Raw genomic sequence first — 16,686 nt, 5'->3', positions numbered from 1 at the left:
TATTATAATGAAGCATACGAGATTTTGGAACAGATTTCCAACAATGATTTTCAGTATCCAACCAAGAGAGCTGCTGCTACCATCGAGCTTGATGCAATCACTTCATTAATGGCCCAGGTATATTCTTTAGCTAATATGATTAAAACCATGAAAATCCAACCGTAGTCCATGAGATGAAACCAATTGAGTTGTCATGTGTTTATTGTGGTGAAGACCATATGTTTGACGAATGTCTATCAAATCCAGCGTCAGTGTACTACATGGGTAATTTTAACCGAAATAATAACCCCTATTCCAACACTTACAATTCAGGGTGGAACCAACATTTGAATTTTAGTTAGAATAATCAAGGTGCGGGGAGTTCACACAATGTTGCAAGACAGGATATCTACAATGCAGCACCCGTTTATAATCATCCTATGCCGAGACAAAATGGTCAACAAGGTTAAGTATCATCTTCTAATTATATTGAACCTTTTTTGAAAGAATATATGTCCAAGAATGATGCTGTAATTCAAAGTCAGGCTGCATCTCTCCGAGAGCCTAAAAATCAAGTGGGGCAAATAGCGAATGTTCTAAATTCAAGGCTACAAGAAGCATTTGCAAGTGATATCGGGAATTGGAGAACACAAGGGAAATAGTAGTACAAGGCTATCACCATTAGAAGCGGGATTCAGTTAAGTGATGTTGTTCACGATGCAGCGGAAGGAGAAGATAATGCAAGTAACTATCATGTAAAGATCTCAGAGCCATCTGAAAAACATACTGCATGTGAAAAGAGTAAGTAGAAGACTGCCGTGGCAAAATCAGAACATATTGTCAACAAGAATACCATGACAAAACAATATCAGCAACATGAAGGACGATGACCTTTACCTTTTCCTCAACGTTTTTATAATTCTAAAAAGAATGTTCAATTCCAAATGTTTTTAGAGGTCTTGAAGCTACTTCATATAAAGATACCACTAGTAGAAGCTTCGCAGAAAATGCCCAATTACGTGAAATTCATGAAAGATATATTGTCGAAGAAGTGCAAATTGGGAGAATTTGAGACTGTTGCTCTCACTGAATGGTGCACAACAATGTTGATGAATAAACTACCTCAAAAGTTGAAAGACCTAGGGAGTTTCACTATCCCATATTCGATTGGAAATCATTATGTTGGTAAGGCGTTATGTGATTTAGGAGGGAGTATAAATCTAATGCCTATGTCTATTTTTAGGAAGCTAGGAAAACCTACTACGGTGACTTTGCAATTAGCTAATCGATCTTACGCCCATCTGGAAGGTAAAATTGAGGATGTACTGGTAAGAGTAGATAAATTTATCTTTCCTGCTGATTTCCTTATTTTAGAATTTGAAGTTGATCAAAATGTGTCAATTATCCTTGGAAGGCCGGCTACAAGTGGAACTTTAATTGACATACAGAAAGGTGAACTGACCATGAGGGTAAATAATAAACAGTTTATTTTAATATTTTTGATGGTTTGAAATGTGCAGATGAAAATGAAGAATGCAACGCCATTGATTTTATAGAAACAACAGTGGAGAAAGAATTCAACAAATTTTGCAACAACTATTCTGATAGTGATGAAGATTCATTTGAGCGGAGACCCTTGTGCACTTTGTTGGAACAAAATAGACCTTTTAATTTTGATGAAAAATGCTTGCTAGCTTATGTATACCCCACATGGAGCTGTTGATGTCAAAGACATGAAAGTGGGGGACCCATTTAAAATTAATGGACAATGCTTGAAGCACTACTGGGGTGCTCTTGTGGAGCGTGACAAGTAAAGCATCGACTTTCAAAATGCTTGAGTTAGCAGTTTTTTTTGTTTATTTTATTTTATTTAATTACTTTACTTTAGTTTCTTCTTTATTATTGATTATATTTAATTATTTCATGTTGTTTTCATTTCTACTTTTATTTTTGAATAAATGAGCAGTTTTTCCTAGATTCACGGAGACTGATGAAGTCAGTGCCTGTAAATCCACACGCCGAACGAAATGAAGTAACTACACTCTAGTCCAAGCAAGGAAAGTTTTCTTTTTCTTTTTCTTTCATACATATTGCATTGCATATATTTTTCCATTACATTATCTGTATACAGATATATTTTGCATTTCATATATGTACATGCGTTGAGGACGGTGCAATGTAACTACTAGGCTTGGGGGCGTGTTGTGTATTTAGGCTGCATTTTATATTTTGTATGTATGATCATTTTAGTATAATCATTTTAGTATAGTTAAATTTTTTTCCCACTGCAATGTAACTACTATGTACTGTTTTACCTATGCGGAGTACAATATTTGCTTATGATGTTCGATGATGAGTTTACATTTTTTGATATACCTAGAACATGTGACAGTGGATTGGGTGAATTTAGCTTTGGTTAAGATGCTTGAAAATTAATTCCTAAAAATAGGATGTCTTATACTCAATGTGTTTTTTTTTTAATATAGTAAATATCTTTTAATGAAGCTAGGGATTTTTAAAGCCAAGCATTAGTTATATTGCCACAACATTATTTAAATAAAGGATAGTAGGCACGCCAATGTTTAGAATTTCCAAGTAGGTCAACATCACTTTGTTTGTTCCATCGTGCTATTGATTAGAAAGGTGAGTGTAAGCAAGAGTGTGTTTCATGGAAAGAAAATTAGGGGCACTTCGTTGTATCAAAAAGGACTGAGTAGCTAAGGAGGTAGTTGTATGCTCCATCCATTTTTTTAGTCAAAATTTTGAGCTTCATGAGTGACTTTTGGTTTAAATTGTGACATGATTGATACTCGGCAATTTGGTGTATGCTCCACTGTGATTGCCAAGTCAAAGAATTTTGTGACATGCTAAATCCCCTAATAATAATACCATAAAAAACATAAATATGATTAATATATTCCGAGTAGGCTTAAAGCAAGTAACTTATGTTTAGGTAATAAATGAACTAAGTAAAATAGAAGATGGTTGCTATAGGCCAAAAGAGAGAATATATGAGTACTTAAGAGATTCTATGTTTAGGGATAAATTTTTGCTATGCCTTTTTTGAACAACCCTTTGACACTCGAACGGGTTTTAGGAAAAAGGAGATTGCTGAAAACTGATGTACTTGTTGTTCTTCGAATAGCCTGTCAGTATGAGTTGGGGTGGTGCATTGGCAAAATGTTGGCATATATGCGTTCATACATTCATATGTATTTTGCTTGAGGACAAACAATAACTCAAGTTTGGGGGTTTGATAACTCTTGAAAAGAGTTATATTTCATGCCTTTAAACCTAGCTAATTTCTTGTACTTAGGTACATTCAGTTATATTTTAGAACATTTTATTTGTATTTTCATCATTTCATTAAGAGTCCGGACTGTGTTTAAATATTAGGTACTTTTAATTATTCGTGGAAGGGTTGTGTTTGGTGGTTTGGTAAGTTCAGGTTGAGGAATGAGAAATAACGGAGTGAAGGTTTGCAAGGACAAAATGTTGGACATTTTTTTAGCACAAATGCCATGGCAATTCCAGGAAGACCGAGTCAACACTCAACGCAAACCAGTGTCAACTCAATTGTACTTGTAGCAGAAAAATCAACGTAAAAAGAGGAGAAGATAATATTGGGTTGTTGGTTTTTATCCTAGAAAAAATAGAATTTAAAAAAGGGAGAAGATAAAATTGAGTTGTTGAATTTAGAATTTAAAAAGAGGAGAAGATAATATTAGGTTGTTGGATTTACTCTAAGGAAAAGCCTATAAAAAGCCAAAGGAGGAAACCCCGAAAAATGAACAAGAAAGATAAAAAGTGGGAGAGATACTAAGACGTGAATAAGGGTTCGACTACGCAGAAGAAAGGAAGTCGAAGGCAGTCCTTCTTAACCATCATAGGATGCTGTGCTGCCAAAGTACAGACTAGGCAAGCGAGAGTTGCTTCCTGATGTTCTTCCGTTATTTCCTTCGAAAGATTGAATTGTAGTAGTCGAATGCAATGTCGTATAATACTTTGGTTTGGAATTTTATTTTCTAACCCATGAGCTAAATCTCATAGGGTTGAGATTACTTTCAATGAAACCTTAACTTTTTTTATGAATGCCATATATATCTCATTACTTTATTGTTTCATTAGATTATTCTTATTTCTTAATTAAAATGCAACCATCTTTAGACATAGAAGGTTGTTCGCATGTTATAAATTGATTCTAATTCTGAAAGGGTTGGATTAAAATTAAATAAAATGAGCAAGCATTCGATAGACACTTGTAGTGGACACTAGACATAGAGTCACGATCATACAGAAGGAACCCATGGAAGATATCTAAAAAGCGTATAGAAATGGGCAATGTACTTGAGGTTTTGCTCTCGTGAGAGGCAGGCCATTTTAGAACTCTTTTATGTAGTAAAATAGATATGATTTTGCCAAGGCATTATTGATAGTAAGGGTCGATTCTGGGTAATCCCGTCCTTTCAAATCAACATCACTATATCCTTATTCTTTATCGTAATATCTTTGTCACAACATATTTAGTTGTTTATTTCTTTGTTTACCTTTTATTCGGATAAACATTCTCGTTATTACCATTTCATTTCTGCTTTTACTTTTGCCATAACATTTCTAATTATTCATCAATTCCATCTATTGCATACTTTGTCATTCCTTTGATTTATCACTGCATACTTACCTGAGTTTACGATAACATCTTATTCGTCAGTCTTGCCATAACATTAACCATATTACAATAACTTGACCAATTTTGTGCCTCAATCCGATCATCACGGGAATGATACTCACTCATCACTTTATTACTTGAACCGACGTATATACTTGTACAAATTGCATGTCAGTTCACATACGGCAACTGTCACAAGAGGGACAACACTGAGGGCTTTATTCTTCCCCTTTTCTTCCTCAAGGATGGCTTTCACTTGCCTCTTTACGCTTTGTTTTACTCAGTGTTCAACGAATACGGCTTTGCACTAGGGCAACTCTTCGCCTTTCTTGGTGGAAATTAGTGGCTTCTTTCATTGACTGTTGCATGAACAATGAGCTGCATGTTCTTGAAGTTTTCAAAAAGATTTATCAATTGAAGATCAAAAGGTAGGGTGCCTTGGCCGGGACCCATTTTAATACAGGCCAGGGTTATGAGCCCATTATCCAGAATTGGGCTTCAAACCTCCATCTTAAAAAATACAAGCTCGTCAGAGTCACGTGCAAACTCGAAACTGATTTTGACTTTCCCTCTTTATGGTCAATATCTAAGAGGACATCTGCCTACAAAGCTAGCATGTTGATTCAGAGGTTGCTTGAAAATAATTTAAACGATTAACGAAGGGGCGTACCCTGGAATTGGGGGAGATTGTTACTATCTGGAATGCTTTCCAATATTGCCTATGTAATAACCCAAAATTCACAAGCATTGGAAAAGTACATTATTGGGCCTCCGTCTTATTAAACTGAGTCATAAAAAAAATTATTTGAAGTAATTATGAGTTTAGTTGAGTGCTTAATTAGGTATTGATTGGGTGAATTTAGTTTAGTTAAGAGAAATTAGGAAAAGGATTAAATTGAATTAGTGGTAAAAGTTGTATTATAGATTAATAGAAAATAGAAAGAATTAAAATGTCAATTAAGCCATTAACAAGAAATGATGCGGCATAAGTGATAAAATATTAGATTTTTATGTTTTATATATATTATTTTATTATATAATATATTATATTATATAATCAGATTGAGAATGGAAGGCAGAACTCGATTTACCCATTTCAGTTGTTTCTCCAAATTTTCTAAAAAGTTTCTCAAAGTTTCTCAAAATTTTTAAGTTTACAAAATTTAATTTTCAAGTTACCAAATTTTCAAATTAAGTTTTCAAACTTAAGTTTTCAACTTACAAATATTTCATTACCAATCCGATCTTCAGATCTTCGGGACTTACTAGTATCAGAGCCAAGGAGGAGCAGGTATTTCTAAGTTTAAGAAAAAATTCAAATTGTTTTCAATATTTTCGAGTTCTGGTTTAACTATCTCCATTGATGTATTATTATTTTGCTGAGAATTGATTCAGTGTCCATTTAGCCATGGATTAGGCATGTTAAGGACATATAGTATCCCCCTAGGCAACTTAATTAATTCAGAAATATAGATAGTAGAACCCCCTGTAGGAAATAAGAAATCAAAGAATGTTTCCTTTTTTAAGGAGAACCAATTCTTTTGCAACCTTTGCTTCTAATCAATCCCAAGAATCTGACCAAACCTCAAACAACACCATTAATGAACAAGAAGAGCATTATGAAAATATTCCTCAAAGATTTGATAATTGGACTCTTCCAAGAGTTCCAACAAACCAAGTTTACAAGAAAACAACTTTTTAAAATTTAAATGCTTTTTGCAGTTATGTTATAAAAACAAAAGAAAGAAGTTTACCTATTCAAAAAGAATATGAAACAATCCAATTATTAGATAAAGTCGTCATTAATAAACTCAAAGATCAAATATACAAATATATCCATTTTGGATTAGTCCAGGTTGGAGTCAAACCTCTTAGTGTTGAAGCCACTAAAAATACCTCAATATTAGTAGTCTTAAGAGACCAAAGACACGTCATGTTTAATGACTCATTATTAAGAACTATAGAAACAAGCCTATGTACAGGCCCAATAAATTTTAATAGTTATCCAAATTTTATGGTTTCTTTGACTGATAAAAATATTTTACAATCTTTGACCCTCCAAATACATACCCATAACTACAAAATGCTTCCTGGTACGGAAGTATTAACATTAGTTTATAGACTCCATTTCAAAGCTATGTATTCTGTTGCTAATACTAAGGCTTTACTCCAAAGCCCAAAAGGAGAAACCCTCTTAATAGAGACAGATACCACAAGATCTCATACCTCAATCCCAAGAACAATACAATGGCATGAGATAAGCCTTCCTAATAAGTGGAAACTTGAAGGTGGTACAGATCCTGTGGCACCAACCCCCATAAGAAACACTTTATTAAGTGAAATTTCTTAACACCTAGATGGCACAGTTGAATTAAAATTCAATAGTCCAACAAAGAATGCCTCCAAGATATTCCTTTGAAATAGGAAGTACCAGCACAACTTTTAGGAGGTTAAATATAGAAAAAGAGTCAAATCCAGAAACACAAACAGTAGATTTTAGGACAGCCATAGCCTCTGTCTCTTCTATCTTAGCAACATTTAGGACCAATTTACAAGGAATAGATAATTCCTCAAATATAACTCAACCTATCTATGCCAGACAGGAAGAGAGTCCCCAAAATTCACCTAATATGCCACCAACATATTCATCAATGACTAATAATGCAAGACAAGGAGAAATTTTAGAAATATTTGTTTTAGAAAAAATGTTTGAAATAAATAAAGAATGGTGTAGAAAACACTTCTATTCCAACAAAAATAAGCAAAAAAGAGAAGATTACCTTAAAAATTATAATGATAAAAAAGAAAGCATTCTTCAAGAATATTATGAATTTATGAATACCCATAAAGTCCATATAAAATTCTTTGAATGGTTTGAAGAATATTATTTAGAATCTGTTAATACAATAAGACATAATACTAGATGGCAGACTAATAAAAGAGAAATTGAATCCCGACATCCCCCTTTAATGGAGGTTCAATATCTTCACAAGAATACTGGAATAAAAGCAAACCCTTTAATAATGAGAGCTCCTGATGCATGAGAACAAATCTCATCAAAAGATATTAAAATGATAGTAGAACAAAACAATTATACAAATATTAACCTTCATAAAATAGGAAAACAATTAGATTATATTGAGAATCTGGTAGAGAGTCAACCGATCAGGAAAGAACCAGTAAAAGAAATAACAGAAAAAAGTTCCAAAGAACCAATATTCACACCTTATGAGATTCCAAAAACTTTCCAAAAATCCCAAAATGATTTCCTAACAGAAATCCAAAATAGACTTAATGCTTTGGAAAGCTACAAGTCTGAATTAATTGCCCCTGATACCCCAATACAAGCCCAATATTCAGTAAATACATTATACCAATCCTCCCAATCTGAATCGGATCAGTCAGATGAACAACAAATTAATAAGATGGCTTGGAAAGAACCAAAAAGATTATATTATCCAAAAATCACTGCACCTGATCTTAACATAGAAGAAAAACTTGTTTTCCAAAATAAATACAATGCTAATACAATATATGAATGGAATATAGATGGAATGTCTAAATACAATATTCTGAGTTTATTACAACAAATGACAATGGTTTCAAATGTTTATAAAACCCAAAATCAAAATGAATTAATTAGTGATCATGTTATAACTAATCTTTTAGTTGGTCAATTAAAAAGATGGCGGGATCATGCACTCACTAAAACCCAACATGAAGAAATTTTAAAAGCAATAAAATGACCAAGATAGAATTATTTTAGACAAACAAGGAAGAGAAATCTAAGATGTAGTAGCAACTTTAATTTTCTCAATCTTTAAACACTTTATTGGAGATCCTTCTCATCTTAAAGATAGAAATTCAGAATTATTATCAAATTTAAAATGCAAAAAATTAACCGATTTTAAATGGTATAAAGATGTCTTTATGACTAGAGTTATGCAAAGATCTGATAACCAGCAACCATTTTGGAAAGAAAAATTTCTAGCAGGACTTCCCACTTTATTAGGAGAAAAAGTTAGGAATCAAATAAGAGAAAATTACAAAGGTATTATTCCATATGAAAAGCTTACATATGGTGAACTAATTAGTTTCACCCAAAAAGAAGGATTAAAAATTTGTCATGATTTAAAATTACAAAAACAACTTAAGAATGAAAGATATCAATGTAGAAAGGAATTAGGATTATTCTGCCACCAATTTGACATTAGAAATGAACCTTTTGCTTCAAAACCATGTTACCCTGTAAAGCAAAAAAATAGGAAAAGAATATTTCAGAATATTATAAAAACCCAAATATAGAAAATACGAGAAAAGAAAAGAAACAACAAAAATAGAAAACAAAATTGATAAAACAATAAAATGTTATATGTGTGGAAAACCAGGACAAATGTCAAAATATTGTAAAATCAAAAGAAAAATCAATAATTTAAATCTAGATGAAGAGATAGAACAAAATTAAATGAAATCCTATTAGAAACAACTTCTTCGAAAATGATACATCTCTTGAAATAGATGAATTACAAATAGATGAATTACATACAACATCTCGATCTTCTAGTGATGAAAATGAACCTTCAATTAATATGTTAAGCAAAGATCAAGAATTTATGATTGAAGTTATTGATAAAATTCAAGACCTAGAGCTTAAAAGAGAATACACTTTGAAATTAAAATCCTCATTAAAAGAAAAACCGAGAAAAGAAAAAGAAATCATTTCTAGTCAATCACAAATGTATAATATACAAGACATAATATTTAATAAATATGAAAAAATAAAACCAAGGCAAATTACAAATTCTGAATTATATTTGGAAACAAAACATGTTAAATTGGAACTTTCTCAGCTTAAAACAGAACAACAAGAAATGAAAGAACAAATGAGGACCTTAAAACACGAAACCTCAGAAAAAAGTTCTTCAGAAACTGAACCTGAAGAAAAAACACAAGAATATATGATGATTCTAACTGAAGTATCTATTCAAAGATATTTAATAAAAATAAATATTGTTATAAATAATGAATTTCAATTAGAAACAATAGCCCTTTTTGATACAGGAGCGGACCAAAACTGCCTTAGAGAAGGAATAATTCCAACAAAATATTATAATAAAACATCAGAATCTCTTAAACCTGCAAATGGTAAAAAACTAAAAATTACTTACAAAATTCCCAATGCAAAGTAGTTTGTTCCAATCCAAAGTAAGGTTTTTAGGTCATTATATTATCTAAGGAACCATTACCCCAATAGAACGATCTATAGAGTTTGCTAGCAAATTCCCAGACCAAATTCTTGATAAAGTCCAGTTACAAAGATTCTTAGGAAGCCTCAATTATGTCATAGACTTTTATCCAGGTCTTAGAAAATTATGTGAACCGTTATATGACAGGCTCAAAAAGAATCCACAACCTTAGACAAATAACCATACCAATATTATCACCCAAATCAAAAAACAAATCACTAAGCTTCCTTATTTATATTTAGCTTATCCAAAAGCCCCCAAGATTGTTGACACAGATGCTTCTAAAATAGGATATGATGGGATCCTAAAACAAGTTAAAGGAGGTAAAGAGTAGATAGTCCAGTTTACTTCCAGACATTGGAATCCTACTCAGCAAAATTATAGTACTATTAAAAAAGAAATTTTATCAATTGTTTTGTGCATTACAAAACTCCAAAGTGATTTATTAAATCAAAAATTTCTTTTACGAATCGATTGGAAATCAGTAAAAGAAGTTTTACAAAAAGATGTCCAAAACATTGCCTCAAAACAGATTTTTGCAAGATGGCAGGCAATCTTGAGCATATTTGATTTTGATATTGAATACATCAAACAAGAAACAAATTATTTGCCTGATTTTCTCACCAGAGAGTTTCTTCAAAACCCAAATCACCTCAAAACCAATTAAGTCATGGTATGAAATTTTCCATGAAGAAGATGAGAAATCATCATCATTGTCAAAATCCTCTAAAAATACAATAATTTAAGATGCATAAGATCCAAATGAGATTGGTTCTCAAATCAAAAAATAGATTGAGTCCCTATCTGAATCTCCAGAAGTAGCATTGGCCTTTTCACAAATGAAAGAGGAAACTCCTCTCAAACAAATTGCTGCTGAAGCAGCAAATGTTTCAAAAAATAAAGAGATTGTTTTACACAAACCAAAATCTCTTAAAAATATTTTAAAAGAGATTTCTCTCCAAGATGTTTTTCCAAAAGACATAGCAGTTCTTCACAGACTGCTACACAAAAATCTACACAATATTTTCCAAACAAATATTTTGAAAAAATTCTTGTTATGGGGGAAGAATTTTCAGAAAAACCTCCACAAATGCTTGCAAAAGAACTTTTCAATGGATGACATTTCAAACCATTGGATTCTCAAAAACCCCAAATATATTATGAAAATATACTGGTCCAAACTGGATTAGTATTGTTCAAACATTACCAAGATCCAAAAGATCTAAATTTCATTACCCATTCAATACCCCAAATATTAAAAATTCTTCGACCAAGAGATTGGAGTGAAAACCCAAATTCTCCAAAGAAATTCCCAGCCAAATTACCACCAAAATAGACAATTACCCATATTTTACATATTGGGATTACCAAATGACATGGTACAATGCCTTCTTAATGAACAACCAACACATGAGACATTATTGGCTCATATATTTCAAATATGACACCTAATTCAAATTCCCAAACTGGTTCCAAGAATGGTGGAATTGGTATGGACCATCATCCTTTGAGATACTACCACAAAAAAATCAAAAATTTTGGCCCAAATTCTTTGACAAATTTCATCCTGAACCAGATCAAAAACACACAATCTATTTTTTCTTGAAACTATGCATTTCTTGGATTGTTTCATGGAATTATTCTTATGAGCAAGACCAACACACCAAAATTCCATTATTAGTTGGCAACTACAGGACTAAATGGTGGGACAAATTTAATGATGAAAAATATGATTCAAAAGATTTGGATTATTTTTTCAACAAGAATGCAAGATTATGTAAATCCGCAGCGCCGGATCAAACCATAACAAAATTTCTTCAAGCAAAGTCGACAGCTAGTGCAACGTTAGCTCAAGCCAAGACCAATAAAGAATACAAAAAAACTCATGGCTGAAATGCTCAGCTCATTGGACTCCGAATCTGAAGATGAATTTCAGCATCCTCAATCAAGACAGTGGATCTTGCAGATGATACCACTTCGGTGACCATCGCCAGGTCCAAGAAGAAATGATACAAGAAAAGATGTGTGAATAGGAAAGATTCCCTGCAAAGAATGATGCATGAACATGAAAGATTCCCTGCAAGAAAAGACGAGGTGAACAGAAAAGATTCCCTGCAAGAAATGATGTGTGAACAGGAAATATTCCTTGAAAGAAAAGACAAAAAAAAGAAAAGACAAGTGAACAGTTCTGAAATTTGTATTTTTGTAATCAAAGAATATATTCTCTGAAAAGTTTGAACTAAAATCTCAAATGTAATGATTTCCCGATTCAAATGATGTAAAGATAATAACCCTCTATAAAAGGCTATCAGATTGAGAATGGAAGGCAAAACTCGATTTACCCATTTGAGTTGTTTTTCCAAAATTTCGAAAAATTTTCTCAAAATTTTTAAGTTTACAAAATTTAATTTTCAAGTTTCCAAATTTTCAAATTAAGTTTTCACCAGAGAATTTCTTCAAACCATTCAAAGAATTTTATATGGACTGTATGGGTATTCATAAATCTATAATATTCTTGAAGAATGCTTTCTTTTTTATCATTATAAACCATTTGGGATTACCAAATTACATGGTACAATGCCTTCTTAATGAACAACCAACACATGAGACATTATTGGCTCATATATTTCAAATATGGCACCTAATTCAAATTCACAAACTGGCTCCAAGAATGGTGGAATTGGTATGGACCATCATCCTTTGAGATACTACCAGAAAAAATTCAAAACTTTTGGCCCAAATTCTTTGGCAAATTTCATCCTGAACCAGATCAAAAACACATTTACAGGACAATATATTTTTTCTTGAAACTATGCATTTCTTGGATTGTTTCATGGAATTGTTCTTATGAGCAAGACCAACACACCGAAATTCCATTATTAGTTGGCAACTACAGGACTAAATGGTGGGACAAATTTAATGATGAAAAATATGATTCAAAAGATTTGGATAATTTTTTCAACAAGAATGCGAGATTATGTAAATCCGCAGCGCCGGATCAAACCACAACAAAATTTCTTCAAGCAAAGTCGACAGCTAGTGCAACGTTAGCTCAAGCCAAGACCAATAAAGAATAAAAAAAAACTCATGGCTGAAATGCCCAGCTCATTGGACTCCGAATCTGAAGATGAATTTCAGCATCCTCAATCAAGACAGTGGATCTTGCAGATGATACCACTTCGGTGACCATCGCCAGGTCCAAGAAGAAATGATACAAGAAAAGATGTGTGAATAGGAAAGATTCCCTGCAAAGAATGATGCATGAACATGAAAGATTCCCTGTAAGAAAAGACGAGGTGAACAGGAAAGATTCCCTGTAAGAAATGATGTGTGAACATTATTTTTTATGAATATTATAGATTTAAAGAATGCTTTCTTTTTTATCATTATAATTTTTAAAGTAATTTTCTCTTTTTTTTATTTTTGTTGGAATAGAAATGCTTTCTACACCATTCTTTATTTATCTCAAACATTTTTTCTAAAACAAATATTTCTGAATTTTCTCCTTGTCTTGCATTATTGGTCATTGATGAATATGTTGGTGACATATTAGGTGAATTTTGGTGACTCTCTTCCTGTCTGGCACAGATAGGTTGAGCAATATTTGAGGAATTATCTATTCCTTTTAAATTGGTCCTAAATGTTGTTGGGATAGAAGAGACAGAGGCTCTGGCCATCCTAAAATCTACTGTTTGTGTTTTTGGATTTGACTCTTCTTCTATATTTAACCTCCTAAAAGCTGTGCTGGTACTTCCTACTTCGAAGGAGTATCTTGGAGGTATTCTTTGTGGCCCGTTGAATTTTAATTCGACTGTGCCATCTTGGTACTAACAAATTTCACTTAATGAAGTGTTTTGTATGGGGGTTGGTGCCACGGGATCTGTAGCACCTTCAAGTTTCCACTTATCAAGAAGATTTATCTCATGCCATTGTATTGTTCTTGGGATTGTGGTATGAGATCTTGTGGTATCTGTCTCTATTAAGAGGGTTTCTCCTTTTGGGCTTTGGAGTAAAGCCTTAGTATTAACAACAGAATACATAGCTTTGAAATGGAGTCTATACACTAAAGTTAATACTTTCGTACCAGGAAGCATTTTGTAGTTATGGGTATGTATTTGGAGGGTCAAAGATTGTAAAATATTTTTGTCAGTCAAAGAAACCATAAAATTTGGATAACAATTAAAATGTATCGGGCCTGTATATAGGCTTGTTTCTATAGTTCCTAATAATGAGTCATTAATCATGATGTGTCTTTGGTCTCTTAAGACTACTAAAATTGAGGTATTTTTGGTGGCTTCAACACTAAGAGGTTTGACCCCAACCTGGACTAATCCAAAATTAATATATTTGTATCTTTGTTCTTTGAGTTTATTAATGACGACTTTATCTAATAATTGGATTGTTTCATATTCTTTTTGAATAGATAAACTTCTTTCTTTTGTTTTTATAACATAACTGCAAAAAACATTTAAATTTTCAAAAGTTGTTTTCTTGTAGACTTGGTTTGTTGGAACCCTTGGAAGAGTCCAATTATCAAATCTTTGGGGAATATTTTCATAATGTTCTTCTTGTTCATTAATGGTGTTGTTTGAGGTTTGGTCAGATTCTTTGGATTGATTGGAAACAAAGCTTGCAGAAGAATTGGTTCTTCTTAGGAAAGGAAACATCCTTTGTTTTCTTATTTCCTACAAGGGGTTCTACTATCTAGATTTTCGAATTAATTAAGTTGCCTACAGGGATACTATGTCTTTAACATGCCTAACCCATGGCTAACTGGACACTGTATCAATTCTAAGCAAAATAATAATACATTAATGAAGATAGTTAAACTAGAACTTGAAAATATTGAAAACAAATAGAATTTTTTCTTAAACTTAGAAATACCTACTCTTCATTGGCTCTGATACTAGTAAGTCCCGAAGATCCGAGGATCGGATTGGTAATGAGATATTTGTAATTTGAAAGCTTAAGTTTGAAAACTTAATTTGAAAATTTGGAAAATTAAAAAATAAATTTTGTAAACTTAAAAATTTTGAGAAAATTTGAGAAACTTTTTGGAAAATTTGGAGAAACAACTCAAATGGGTAAATCGAGTTCTGCCTTCCATTCTCAATCTAGTAGCCTTTTATAGAGGGCTATTCTCTTTACATCATTTGAATCGGGAAATCATTACATTTGAAATTTTAATTCAAACTTTTCAGAGAATATATTCTCTGATTACAAAAATATTCTCTGATTACAAAAATACAAATTACAGAACTGTTCACTTGTCTTTTCTTTTTTCTTGTCTTTTCTTGCAGGGAATATGTCCTATTCACACATCATTTCTTGCAAGGAATCTTTCCTGTTCACCTCGTCTTTTCTTGTAGGGAATCTTTTCTATTCATGCATCATTCTTTGCAAGGAATCTTTCCTATTCACACATATTTTCTTGCATCATTTCTTCTTAGACCTGGTGATGGTCACCGAAGTGGTATCATCTGCAAGATCCACTTTCTTGATTGAGGATGCTAAAGATTCATCTTCAGATTCGGAGTCGAATGAGCTGAGCATTTCAACCATGAGTTTTTTGTATTCTTTTTTGGTCTTGGATTGAGCTAACATTGCACTAGCTATCGGCTTTGTTTAAAGAAATTTTGCTGTGGTTTGATCCGGGGCTACGGATTTACATAATTTTGGATTCTTGTTGAAAAATTATCCAAATATTTTGAATCATATTTTTCATCATTAAATTTGTCCCACCATCTAGTTTTGTAGTTTCGAACTAATAATGGAATTCCAGTATGTTGGTCTTGCTCATAAGAATAATTCCATGAGACAATCCAAGAAATGCATTGTTTTGAGAAAAAATGGATTGTCTTGTAAATGTGTTTTTGATCTGGTTCAGGATGAAATTTGTCAAAGAATTTGGGCCATAAGTTTTGAATTTTTTCTGGTAATATCTCAAAGGATGATGGTCCATACCAATTCCACCATTCTTGGAACCAGTTTGGGAATTTGAATTGGGTGCCATATTTGAAATATATGAGTCAAGAATATCTCATGTGTTGGTTGTTCATTAAGAAGGAATTGTACCATGCCATTTGGTAATCCCAATATGTAAAATATGGGTAATGATCTATTTTGGTGGTAAATTTGGCTGGGAATTTCTTTGGAGAATTAGTGTTTTCACTCCAATCTCTTGGTCGAAGAATTTTTAATATTTAGGCTATTGAATGGGTAATAAAATTTGGATCTTTTGGATCTGTGTACTGTTTGAACAATACTGATCCAGTTTGGACCAAAATATTTGTATAATACTGTTGAGGTTTTTGAGAATCCAATGGTTTGAAATGCCATCCATTGAAAAGTTCTTTTGTAAGTATTTTCTGGAGGTTTTTCTGAAAATTCTTCCTCCATAACAAGAATTTTTTCAAAATATTTGTTTGGAAAATATTGTGAAGATTTTTGTGTAGCAGTCTGTGAAGACATTGCTATCTCTTTTGGAAAAACATCTTGGAGAGAAGTCTCTTTTAAAACATTTTTAAGAGATTTTGGTTTGTGTAAAACAATCTCTTTATTTTTTGAAACCTTTTCTGCTTCAGCAGTAATTTGTTTGAGAGGAGTTTCCTCTTTCATTTGTAAAAAGGCCAATGCTACTTCTGGAGATTGAGATAGAGACTCAATCCATTTTTTGATTTGAGAACCAATCTCATTTGGATCTTGTGCATCTTGAATTATTGTATTTTTGGAGGATTTTGACGATGATGATGATTTATCATCTTCTTCATGGCAAATTTCATACCATGACTT

This window comes from Gossypium raimondii, chromosome 6 (assembly GCF_025698545.1).
Source record: "Gossypium raimondii isolate GPD5lz chromosome 6, ASM2569854v1, whole genome shotgun sequence".
NCBI lineage: Eukaryota > Viridiplantae > Streptophyta > Magnoliopsida > Malvales > Malvaceae > Gossypium > Gossypium raimondii.
The sequence above is the reverse complement of the archived record's forward strand: the minus strand, read 5'-3'. Positions refer to the sequence as shown.